The 12,999-nt window shown below is 38.8% G+C and overlaps 1 protein-coding gene and 1 pseudogene across 6 annotated transcripts in view; one reads left to right on the forward strand and one right to left on the reverse strand.

Annotated features, from left to right (window-relative positions):
- Nucleotides 1-12,999, forward strand: part of KCNIP4 (potassium voltage-gated channel interacting protein 4) — a 954,817-nt gene that overhangs the window by 819,035 nt on the left and 122,783 nt on the right. The window lies entirely within an intron of this gene.
- LOC308529928 (high mobility group protein B1-like) lies at nucleotides 12,235-12,813 on the reverse strand (annotated as a pseudogene). Its single transcript has one exon. The product of its transcript is annotated as a high mobility group protein B1-like (transcript).

The raw sequence follows: 12,999 nt of genomic DNA on the forward strand, positions 1-12,999 counted from the left end.
ATTCGATTGTCCTGGGACTAAAGAGCTCACTAAATTTCTTTGTTTTTCTTTTTTCTTTTTTTTTTTTCTTTTTTTTACCTCAACATAATATCTACAGTTATGGGGAAAGGAAAGATTGGAGAGTTGAAATCAATATACTTCTATCCTAAAGCAACAGTTGTTTGGGTTAACATTTGGAACATTAACTAAAGTTGGGTCTACCAGATCTTACCTTGATTACCTTTAATTGTTATTAAAATATCATGAATTGTGGGTTATTATGAGTTAAATTATAATTTAACTGGTTGATGGTTCCATTGCCAGTAGGGGCGCATGCCTGGGTTGCAGGCTCAATCCCCAGTAGTGGGGCATGCGAAAGGCAGTCAATCATGCTTTACTTTCACATCAATGTTTCTCTCTCCCTCTCTCCCTTTCCCTTCCCCTCTCTTTAAAACGAGATAAAAAATATTTTAAAATAAAATAAAAAGTAATAAATATACATATGATAAATATATATCATATATATATATATATATATATATATATATATATATATATACACACACACATACATACATACCTCTGGCAATTTTCTTCTGATTTTTTAACTTATATTAATTTATGCCATAGAAAAAAATTTTTAATTCATTCATATAAAAATCTTAGTAAAAGTCTAAAAATTAAATCTGTACTTTGGCCTGCTTTATTTTGTCCACTTTTGTGAAAAACAGAAAAGAAAAATAAAAGAAAATGTGATGAAATTACAACTATCTTAGAAAATCCCTATTTTCTAATTATAAGGTAATGTAATTTATACTTTTATATAGTTTAAAAGTGACAACAAACTGCCATATATTAGAGCATACACCAAAATATTCATTTTTTAACTTTCACCATATTTTGCCACACACACACACACACACACAGTTCTTAGGTTTTGTCCTAATGTATTTATTTCTATTGTTCCTTTTGAAATTGAATAAGTTAGTCCCCTAGAAATAAATCCTGCCTTCAATTATTAACAAGCCCTAGAACAATAGACATTTAAATATAGCACTGCTTAGACAAATAGTAGTTTAAAAATATATGCAGTGGTATTATTTTATAGCTTTGAAAAACACCCGTTTAAAAATATAGATAAAAATGGCATTTTCTATGGTACTGAAACTGCTCAGTTGTATATAACCTTAATAGTATTAGAACATTATGACTAAGTCCCACACATTTCAGTTTAAACTATATTAAATAATGAAAACCACTAGAATTCGGCCTTAAAGCCTCCTTCAGAAGTGAAAATGCTAGCAGAAAATAAATATTTTTGCCTTCATCTTTTTTGTTTCCTTGGTAATGTTACTCTACAAAAGGATTAATATTACATCAAGGAAAACCCTTTTAACTTTTTATTATTTTATTATATTTCAAAGAACTGCAAACAGAAAACATTATGGTCCTCAAAATATTTTAAAATAGGGATAAATTACATTCTGAATAACAAAGACCCAAAGGTTACTATTATAACTTCAAAGAAAACAGCAATTTAAATATTTTATTCCTACACACTTCTTCTCTTCTGCTCATGAAAATAATCACTCATTTTCTTGGATAAAGGCCATCTAGCCATGATCCCAAAATAAAACCAGCAAGAATATATTTTTAAAAGTACAAAAAGGCTGTATTTTGATACTAATGGTTGATTTATAATTTCTTGCTTTGTTTAGAGGGGAATAACCATTTACTTTTGGCTTTGTAATTATTCCCAGTGCCCAAAAGCTCAATTATTTGAACAGGAGAAACTCAGCTGATAGCACAAATGCCAGCTGGTACCAAGAAATCCAGGAGAAGCTTTTCTGAGTTCAGTGCTTTCCAGGAAGTTCAGTATGTGGAGGGGTTCGTGTAGAGACTCTGCTGCAGAGACTTCATGTGCTCCACAATGGGGGCCATAGTCTCAGAATACTGAACTCCGATTTCAGGATGAATGACTTAGGAAGTGAGCTTCATAAATGGATTTCTCACCTTTCCAAAGGGCTCTGCAGAGGTTGACTTCAAATTTCTAGCTCTAATGCATGTAAAACACAGGAACACATTATGTGAGGTGCTTTTCAGGAACGCAGCTCACATTGTCTTGCGATGTACAATGGGTTTAAAATCACCTCTGTTGGTTCTGTTGAATACTGTGATGAACAGTAAAATAAAAAAGAAAGAAGATTCCACATATAAGTGAGATCATGTGATACCTGTCTTTCTCTGACTAACTTATTTCACATGATCTCACTTATATGTGGCATCTAATGAACAAAATAAATGACAAACAAAATAGATCGAGATACATGGAAGCATGAAACAGACTGAGGATCTCAGGGGGAATGAGGGAGGGGGAGGGGTGGGAAGAGATCAAACAAAGAGCTTATATGCATACTAGAGGCTCGGTGCATAAAAATTCATGCACTGGAAGGGGCGTCTCTCAGCCTGGCCTGCCCCCTCTCACAGTCCAAGAGCCTTCAGGGGCAGGAGGTGACCTGGTGATCAGGGGAAGGCGACACTCTATCACACCTCTGCTGCTGCCACTGCTGGCAGTGCAAGCCTCAGCCGGCCCTGGTTACCTGAGCCTCAGGCAGCCCTGGGTAGCTGCGCAGCCAACATCAGAGGCTTGCCTGCACCTCAGGCTGGCCCTGGGCAGCTGGGCAGCTGACATCCAAGGCTTGGCTGTGCCTCAGGCCAGCTCTGGGTGGCTGGGGTCTGAGGGGACTAGGGGACTCCAGAGGCAGGCACACGGCAGGACTAAGGGGACTGGGCACCACCATCTTGTGGCTTTGGACACTGCCATCTTTGAGGGCCTGGCAGTCAATTAGTATATTCCCTCTTTATTGGCTGTGGGCACCACCATCTTTGAGGGCAAAGCAGTCAATCAGCATATTCCCTCCTTATTGGCTGTGGGCACTGCCATCTTTGCAACATGTGAGGGTCAATTAGCATATTCACTCTTTATTAGATAGGATATGCATAACACATGGACACAGACAATAGTCGTGTGAAGGCCTAGGAAGGGGATGAGAGTGGAAGGGATGGAGTCAGTGGGGGAGGAGGAGGAAGGAGACATCTGTAATACTTTCAACAATAAAGGTAAATTTTCTAAAAAATAATTTTTAATGGGGAATTCACATGATCCTCCACTTATCTTCCAAAGGTATCTGTCTTGCTTATCTGCTATCTATACTAATAAAAGGGTAATATGCTGAGTAGACCGAGTGACCGAACATCTTCCAGATGTCCAACTTCCTTCTGGACAAAGCCATAGTGGTGGGGGCCTAGGCAGAGGCAGTTAGGGGTAATCAGGCTGGCAGGGGAGCAAGCAATTAGGGGTGTGATCAGGTTGGTGTGGGGGAGCAAGCAGTTAGGGGGTGATCATGCTGGCAGGGGAGGGCAGTTAGGGGCAATCAGGCCAGCAGGGGAGCATGGGAGCAGTTAGGCAGCGATCAGGCCAGCAGGGGAATGGGGGACCAGTTAGGGGTGATCAGGCTGGCAGGCAGAGGCAGTTAGGGGCAATCAGGCAGGCCGGCAGGTAAGGGTTAAGGCGCCTGTGGTTCCAGATTGTGAGAGGGATGTCCGACTGCTGGTTTAGGCCTGCGGGATCGGGCCTAAACTGGCAGTCAGACATCCCCCAAGGGGTCCCAGATTGGAGAGAGTGCAGGCCAAGCTGACAGACACCCCCTCCATCCCCCATACATGAATTTTGGGCCTCTAGTATTAATATATTTTAAATAATCTTGAATCAAAAAAAGAAAGGAAGATTAGCAGATGATATAAGCAATCCCTACATTGTCCAAGCTTTTGTCTCCTTTGTCCAGAAGAGGGAGGGGAGACGGAGCCCCACTGTATCCCTGCTTTACTGTCTGCACCCCTCACCTGTCAAGCTTTCCTCCAGTCAAGCATTGCAAAGACCCCTCAGAAACCAGGAATCTTTCTCATCCAAAGGCCCTCAGGCATTGGGTAGGAAACAGTCAGCACACAGGCCTGAGTCTGTTGTCTGTACGACCTGCCTGCAAGTTTGACCTGCGTCTGGGAACTTGCATTTGGGGAGGGTTCACATTATTCCCTACTGATGAGAGTGGCTCATTATTTTAACTCGTTTGTACAGAAAATATGGTTTATAGTGGATACCTGACTTCCTTGTGGGAGTGTGAAATCTTGGTATATCCTAGGCCAGTGATGGCGAACCTATGACACACGTGTCAGAGGTGACATGCAAACTCATTTTTTTGGTTGATTTTTCTTTGTTAAATGGCATTTAAATATATAAAATAAATATCAAAAATATAAGTCTTTATTTTACTATGGTTGCAAATATCAAAAAATTTCTATATGTGACACGGCACCAGAGTTAAATTAGGGTTTTTTCAAAATGCTGACACTCCGAGCTCAAAAGGTTCATCATCACTGTCCTAGGCAGAGTGTCTATGTGACCTGCCCCCAATAGAAACTGTAGGTATTGCCTTTAATGAGCTTTTCTTAGACAATAATTCAATATGTTGACACAATTCGTTGCTGGGTAAATTAAGTTTTGTGTCATTTTAAAGCAAAGTTATTAAATCAGTAATACCCTATTTTTGAAAATGCATATATAAAAACTTTCTCTGGATTCTTGAATCTCAACTCTGGATGAACAGCTTGACTCTGGGGGCAGAGAGTTATTCTACTGGAGAAGAGTAGCATGTCGCATACAGAAATGCGGAGAGCTCTATATTTATTGGATTCAGTTCATTCACTTTTTATTCCCTGGGCTAAAGAGTGATGGGATTCAAACTGAGAAGAAAATTAGCCCATTGGGTAAATGCAATTTTTTAAAAATACTGCTTTTATAAATCATTGGCAAACTGGGAGGTGCCCACCTAGGAGAGCCAGGCACCACCTGCTATGTTTGATTTAAAATTGATAATCTAACAGAGCGGGACTTCAAGGGCTGCCCAGAGCAGAGAGGGGGCGATGGCAGTCTGCTCAAAGAAGTAGGCTCGGGAAGTTGACGGTATAGCTAATCATGAAGTTCCAGGCTCTTTATGTAGGAAGCCTCCATGCATATACGAGAGGCCATATATTTTTGTTGTGTCTCACATAGTGATTTCATAAAGGTCTCTTTAAAGGCATCACTTCTTCAGAGTATCTCCCTCTTATTGATCAGTTATTAATTATGCAATATGGCGGACACTGAACAAGTGATTGTTAAGAGTCCTGAACTCAGAGATACATGACCGGGATTCAAGTCATGGCTCTGCTACTTATTGAGTGACCCTAACAAGCTGCTTTACATCTCTCGGGGTCTCGGTGTCCTCATGTTCAGAGGGGGTGATGATAATGCCTTCTGCATAACATTGTTGTGAAGATTAAGTTAGTTAGTGCATGGAAAGTCCTCAGAAGGATGTCTAAAACACAGTGATACTAAATTGTTAATAGACTCATGTAATTCTAGTAACCCTTATCCATCATCATTATCACCCTTCATCAGTTTTATTAGGTGCCTCCAATGAGCCAGACAACAGAGATACAACAAGAGCAAAAGCAGGCATGGGCCACCGCTCTCATGGAGCTTTTATTTTGAAAAAGAAAGACACACAAAAGGAGAGGGAGTCTGGCCCCAGAACATATTCCCTTGCTTAGATTTCATTTCTACTCCCAACACCACTTGTATGACCACTCTCTCTGCCTGCCATCAGAAATTAATAGTTAAAAGTAAATATAAAAACAGTCAACAAAACAAAATTAGCTTAGGAAGTGTTTCAAAGGTAATAAAAATTGAGTTAAGACAAGAAACAAGCCAAATCTAAATTAAAATGAGAGCAATTTAAGGGTTAAAAGCGTGGTCTTGACAGGAAGAGTAAATATAACGTGGAAATGATAAATAGTGATAAAATATAAAGCTATAAAAACTGAAAAGAATAAAAGAATGCGATAAAACTTTAAAAATACAATGAATTGTGCTTAAAAATTATGAGAAACATGACAAAAATTAAGGCAATAAAAGGATAAAATAAAACTCAGAATGATATAATAGCACAGTGATTTATCAGTAAAAAGTAAACCTAAAGACAAAACACAAAAAATAAAATCTAAATGAGACTGAAGATAGAAATGAATTTTCAAAGATTAAAAGAAACAGGCATATATATATATATATATATATATATATATATATATATATATATATAATTTTATAATTCTTTATTGTTGAAAGTATTACATATGCCCCCTCTTTTCCTCCATTGATCCTCTCCAGCCCCCTCCCACCTGCCCCAGGCCTTCAGCACCCTATTGTCTGTATCCACAGGTTATGCATACATGCATACAAGGTCTTTGGTTGGTTACCTCTCACCTACCCACCTACCCTCTCCTGCCCTCCCTCTGAAATTCCACACTCTTTTCCATGCTTCCATGTCTCTGGATACACTCTGTTTATCAGTTTATTTTGTTACTTAGATTCCACATATGAGTACGATCATGTGATACTTATCTTTCTCTGACTGACTTATTTCACTTAGCATGATACTCTCCAGGTCCCTTCATGCCAGAGGCAGATATTTTAAAAGTTATTTAAGAAAGAATTAGCAAGTAAAGAGGAGGTAGGTGAAAATATTCATCAATTACTTTATCATAATTTGAAGATGACTCTCAGCTCTTTAAACACATGAAATCATATTTAAAGATTGATCCAGTTTTACTTCTTTTTTAAAATCTTTATTGTTGAACCTATTACATAGGTCCACCTTTTCCCCCCATTAACCTCTTCCAGCCTACTCCCATCTGCCCCACCACACCCCCAGGCCCTCACCACCCCATTGTCTGTGTTCACAGGTTATGCATATATGCATACAAGTTCATTGGTTGATCTCTTCCCACCTACCCTCCCCTGCCTTCCCTCTGAGGTTCAATAGTCTGTTCATGCTTCTTTGTCTCTGGGTCTCTTTTTGATCATCAGTTTATTTGGTTCATTATATTCCACATATGACTAAGATCATTTGATACTTATCTATCTCTAACTGGCTTATTTCACTCAGCATAATACTCTCCAAGTCCATCCATGCTGTTGCAGATGGTATGAGTTCTTTTTTATTGTTCTATGTCTTTTCTTAGTAAGAAATAACTGTTTCCCACTTGAAAATAGAAGTTTTATCTTGGGAGACTTAGAAAAAGTCTGTGGCCTATAATTTTTTATTTGCATATTTAAAATCCATAATGGAAAAAAAGCATGAGCTTTTAGGTTAAGAGGCAGGCACTAGGCAGTGTAGCAGGAGGACCTGGCCACGGAGAACCGTTTTGAATCTAACCCATGGCACTCAATGCCTCTGTAAATATTTGCCCTGTGGAAATCCAGCAGGCAATTAAAATGTCAAATCAAACAGTGCAAAATAAAGATCAACAGAAAGATATTGGATTGATATTTAGTAAGAAAATCAAGAAGAATTAAGATACTCCACTTTAATTTCATTTTGTATTGTTAAGTTCATTGTATGCCTTTGACAGTTTGCAGTGTTTTCAGATCCTTAGCCTCAACCTAGCTTTTAAGGGTTTGCTAGCTCTGTAAAGAATAATGATTCTGCATCGAGAGCAGCAAACTGGTGTTAGCCTCATATACCTATCCACTCGTGGTTTATGATATCTTATTTTAAATTGCACACCGCACACATTGAGGCTAAGAAATTCTTTCCCTATAAGAAATGAGCACAATATTAACTAGTAATAACTCATCTTTGTTAGCACATTTTAATAAAGCATTGTTCATGTTTCTTGTCTCATTCAGAATAAAATCAAGTCTTCATACTGCCTCTGCACATACCAGAGACAACACAGCCAGTTTATTTATTCTCAGTCCCTTTCTTTAAAATACCCCAACGCACCAGCAGGATGGGGCCGAGGGACTGAATTGAGGACCCCACAGTTGCTTATTGTCTGCTAACCCTGCTGGGATCGGCTCCTTTCCCTGGAACTCAATACCCACAACTTCCTGGTGGCTTCCTGGACCTCAGCACAGACTACCCTCTTCTATCCTCTTCTCTCCTCTTCTCTAGAGAAGAGAAGTTATCTGAACTTCTTCTCAGTAGTTCTGTGACTTTTAAGAATTTTTTTTTAAAGTTTATCGAACCCTAGAAGGGCCAGAGTTCCCAAAAATGTTGGCCTTTAGAATCAGGGTGTGGACAAAAATGAATAATACCTGAGATGAGAAGTCTAGAAAAATGCAGCAAGGGTTTGTTCTGGGATAATTTACTGGAAACCCACAATGAGCTAGCACTGCTTGGAAGAATTCCATAGATCAGTGTTAATGTGAAGTGAGTCTCAGAGATTGTGTTCAAAGGATGGAATTAATGAAGAACCAAGAGAACCTCTTTAAAAGTTTTACTTTTTCTTTCTTGGTAAAATAGACAGCTAGAGTTATCTCCATTGAGTATCATGCTTAAGAGAGTGAGCATTACTGCATACTCACCATATGCCAGTTCTGAATCCTCATTTCATTTGACCTTCACAGCAAGGTCATGTGGTTGGTATCCTTATCATTTGCAGATGAGGAACTGAAGTTTAAAGAGTTAAGGAGTGCTCCCAAAGCCACACTGGACATGAGAAAGCCATAGTCTTAATCAATACTATGCTGATATCACTGGTGCCATCAACATTTAAATCTGATTATATTTTGAGAAGATTTGTGAATTGGCCGCTTATTCTTATTAGTGCCCTCTACTTACCATCATTTACAGGGAATTGAGATACGATTCCCAAAGCAGAGGCCTTCCAGATGACTGGCCCAGCTGTGGTCTCTGAGAAGCTTTTCACGATGTAATGTGCATACAAATTACCTGAGGATTTTATCAAAGTGCAAATTCAGATTCAGTAGCTCAAGGGTGAGTCTAAAGATTCTGCCTTTCTAACAAGCTCCCAGATGAGACTGATGGCCTGAGCAGCACATTGTGATGACTAGCAAGAAATGTGATGGTCTCGAATCCAACCCATAATATCTCCACCTTATGCATGTATTTAAAATGTGCATTTTACAATGAAGGGAAAGACCTGGAATAAAGTCTCAGCTAGACCACAGTTGAGCTGTACATTTCTAAGCTTTATAAATTTTCTCATTTATAAAATATGGACTATAATACCACACATTCTTATCTCATGGGACTGTTTTGATTATCAAATTAGATAGTGCTTTGTAAAGTGCTTAAACAAAAATAGCATTTATTTCTTATCATCATTAGCATGAAGCTCAAATTTGTTCAATGCAATACCCCCCAAAGTGTATATAAACCTCAGATCTATCTTGCCTATAAAAATATTTGTCAGACAAATTATTCTGCTTGATTCTATGCATGCACAATCCTGAGGTCATGCTCAATTAAATGGCTTTAGTCATCCAGAGAGTAAGGTAGGATCCATAATTTTCCTTATCCAGGAAGCCATTTTTACAGGCTTCCTATCATATTTTAGACTGAAAACACAATATTGGCTTTCTCTCAGTAAGGATATCTTATCTCAATTTCATAACTCTGGCCTGTTCCTTATTATGATCGAAGTGTGTTTTATCAGTACTGTTTTCTCAGACTACTAAAGTTTGTTGAAAATGCTGGGACCCCTACTACCACCCTTTCCCCTGCCCTGCCGACTCCTGCTAACCAGCAGAGCCTAACATCGAAGGCCACCAAGTCAGGGCTGGCTCTGCAAGGTTTCAAGGCTCAGCTTTCCGAGTGACAGATAGGTTCACTAGGGTCTGGCATTTCAGATCGTCCCAATGAAATGCTAATGGTTTTTGGAAACCTTGAAAAAATCATAACTTATTCATATAAAAGGAGCCTCTCTTTCTGCTTTGGAATTCAACCAACATTGATTCACTCATTTAACAAATGTGTATTGAACAGTCAGTGCTAGCCTAGGCATGATGCTGGGAGACAGAGATGAATGACACATGAATCGTGTACGTGTGGCCGTAGTGTTCGGACAGACCAGCTTCCTAGACACATGCCATTAGTTCTTAGACATCCGATCTTAGGCAAACTAAAGCATGCCTGAGTTAAGTGTCTCCCTTGATAAATGACTCTTATAAGACAGTGCAGGCAGACCTAGATTTTTGTGCTTCACTTTATGGCACTTCACGGACATTGTGCTTTTTACAAATTGAAGGCAAGACCCACCACCTGCAAAAAGATTATGACCCAGTTTATTGTGATGGTCTGGAACCCAACCCATAATATCCCCAAGGCATGCCTGTATTTATAATGTGCCTTTTACGATGTTTAGTCATAGCAGATTTCTAAAGCATGGCTTTTGGTTTCCTAAGCAGCCCTCTATCCCATGTCATGACCTGGAGGAGCCAGAGAGTCTGATAGATCCAATACAGTGTAGGGAGTTCTGATTGATAGAGATGGGCACGGAATTAGCCTCTGGAGTGAAGTGACCATTTTCTATATTTTTTCACTTTTATCTCTCAAAAATTCGCCTTCTTTCCAATAAAACACGGAGATCCCTGGGAATAGAACCCATCAAGGATCATTTAATGAGTCTATATCCTCAACAGACATTTGTAGAACTAAATTGAGTGATGCTAGGATTTTCAGGATTAAAATTTTAGTTCCACTGTGTTTCAGATAAAGCCTGGTAGGTGTGAATTATAAAGAGATTGTGTTTTATTTGAAGAACGTGTTCATGTTGATGTCAAGTAATTTAAGGTTCCCATAAGGCTAACAAGGATGGCTAGAATTTTTGTTGCAAGCTTTAAGAGACAGTGTATTGTCTTAAAGTAATATCCAAAGCAGGTCATTACCATTCAGTCAGTCTGCCAGCTTTGAAGTTATGAATTTCTTTAAAAATGTAACAAAAATGTGAGGATCACACTACTTTTACATTTTCTCATAGTGTGAGACTTTACCATTTACATGGCACTATTTCAATTTTTCAGGCAAAGTGTGACTTCACTTTATGTAACTCCAAAGAATTTTCATAGGCACATTTTGATGTGGTCGAGATACTAGTTATTTATAAAAAGATATCACAGAGTGTCTACTTAATTGGCTTGAAATTAATTTTCTTCTTCAGGACATAGCCCCTCAGCAGCTGTGATATAGTTTAACAATGGATTTTCCTGGCTCAGTTTCTAATAAATAAAATGTTAAGCAGCTGCCGAAACCGGTTTGGCTCAGTGGATAGAGCGTCGGCCTGCGGACTGAAGGGTCCCAGGTTCGATTCCGGTCAAGGGCATGTACCTGGGTTGCGGGCACATCCCCAGTAGGAGATGTGCAGGAGGCAGCTGATCGATGTTTCTCTCTCATCGATGTTTCTAACTCTCTATCTCTCTCCCTTCCTCTCTGTAAAAAATAAATAAAATATATTTAAAAAAAAAATGTTAAGCAGCAGACGTAGCTGCCTGTTTTCCAGGACAATATTTCACATTGGGTGTCAGTCTAAAGTATTAGTTACTAAAAATCAAATTAGAAGGAAGAGCTACTCAGACCCATTTAGGAACATTGATTTGTGGTCCTCGATTTCTCTGTTGAGCTGATGGAGAATTTAAGATTGAAGCATTAAGGATCTTTCCACCTACACTGTTTCACTGAATCTGACTAACTCTGAACTCACGTTGATTTAATCTGTGGATATCATTTGTACATCGACATGTACAATATTGTGACTAGTAACTATTGATCATTTTGATGAACTTAATGAGTCACAAATGTGAATTTATGTTCCTTTCTAACTGCTGAGATTGTGCAAACATCTTTTTTTTCTAATAAAAATTTGTATTTACTTAGAAGCATTCAGAATGTCAACAAAACAGCTGCAACTTTTTTTTTTTTTTTTTTTTTGCAATTACAGAGTGGTGTTCATTTAACAGAACAACAATTATTTTGTATAAGCTACATCAGAACAGGGGAAGATGAAAAAAAAAAATACCATCCCCACATATAACTAATGTGTGCTGGGCACCAACAAGAACCTGTTTTAAATTTCCATGCCAATTTACAACCCCCATATTGTACCAGGCAAGATTAGTGGCTATTAAAAATACCACCAGCTCAGGGCTATCTAAAGACACATTTGGTAGTGTGTTAACTATACAAAAAAACAAACAAAACAAAAAACACTGTATAGTTTACAAACAAACCTTACACAGCCTTACATTTCAATTTTTTTCTTTAAAAGAGGTAAGTTGTATACAGGGGAGTTAAATGCTTTATAGACAAGAAAAAAAAAACTGCACTAGAACGAACTTATTCATCATTATCTTCTTTATTTTTCCTCCTCTTTCTCCTCCTCCTCTTCCTCCTCTTCCTCCTCTTCCTTCTTTTTCTTGCTTTTTCAGCCCTGACAACTCCCTTGTTGGTCTCACCAGCTCTCCTTAACTCAGTGTGTAGCAATATCCATTTTGTATTTCTCCTTCTGCTTAGCATCTTCTTTCCATAGGCTGCTGTCATCAGCAGTGTGATTTTATATCTCTCCCAGCTTCTTTGCAGCATCACCAATGGATAGGCTGGGATTTTTCTCCTTTGATGTTTGGGCGATACTCAGAACAAAACAAGAAAAAGGCCCAAGGAGTCCTCTTGGGTGCATTGGGACCCTTGAATTTCTTTTTTGTTTCCCCTTAAGGAGGGACATAATTTTTCATTTCTCTCTCATAAACAGGCCTAGTCCAGCTTTGTCATGTCTTCAGTTTTTCCTTTCCCTTTAGCAGACATGGTCTTCCACATCTGAGCACTTCTTAGACAACTCTGAGAGGTGCTTCTTCTTGTGCTTCTCCCGGCAAGTTTGCACAAAGAAAGCATAGGATGACATTTTGCCTCTCGGCTTTTTAGGATTGCCTTGGCCCATGTTTAATTACTTTTCCTCGGCAAACACACAGTCACCCAGTGCCCTACTGGCTCACACTTGCCCCAGCACTGTCCCTATGGAGCCCAATGTACTGCAATTCTGTGCAAACATTTTTTCTGCTTTAAGAGATGCAAAGCAACAAGTGGACAAACAACAAAAACAAGCAAACAGAAACTCATAGACATA

The sequence above is a fragment of the Myotis nattereri genome (genome assembly GCF_964212035.1).
Source record: "Myotis nattereri genome assembly, chromosome: 1".
NCBI classification, from domain to species: Eukaryota; Metazoa; Chordata; class Mammalia; order Chiroptera; family Vespertilionidae; genus Myotis; species Myotis nattereri.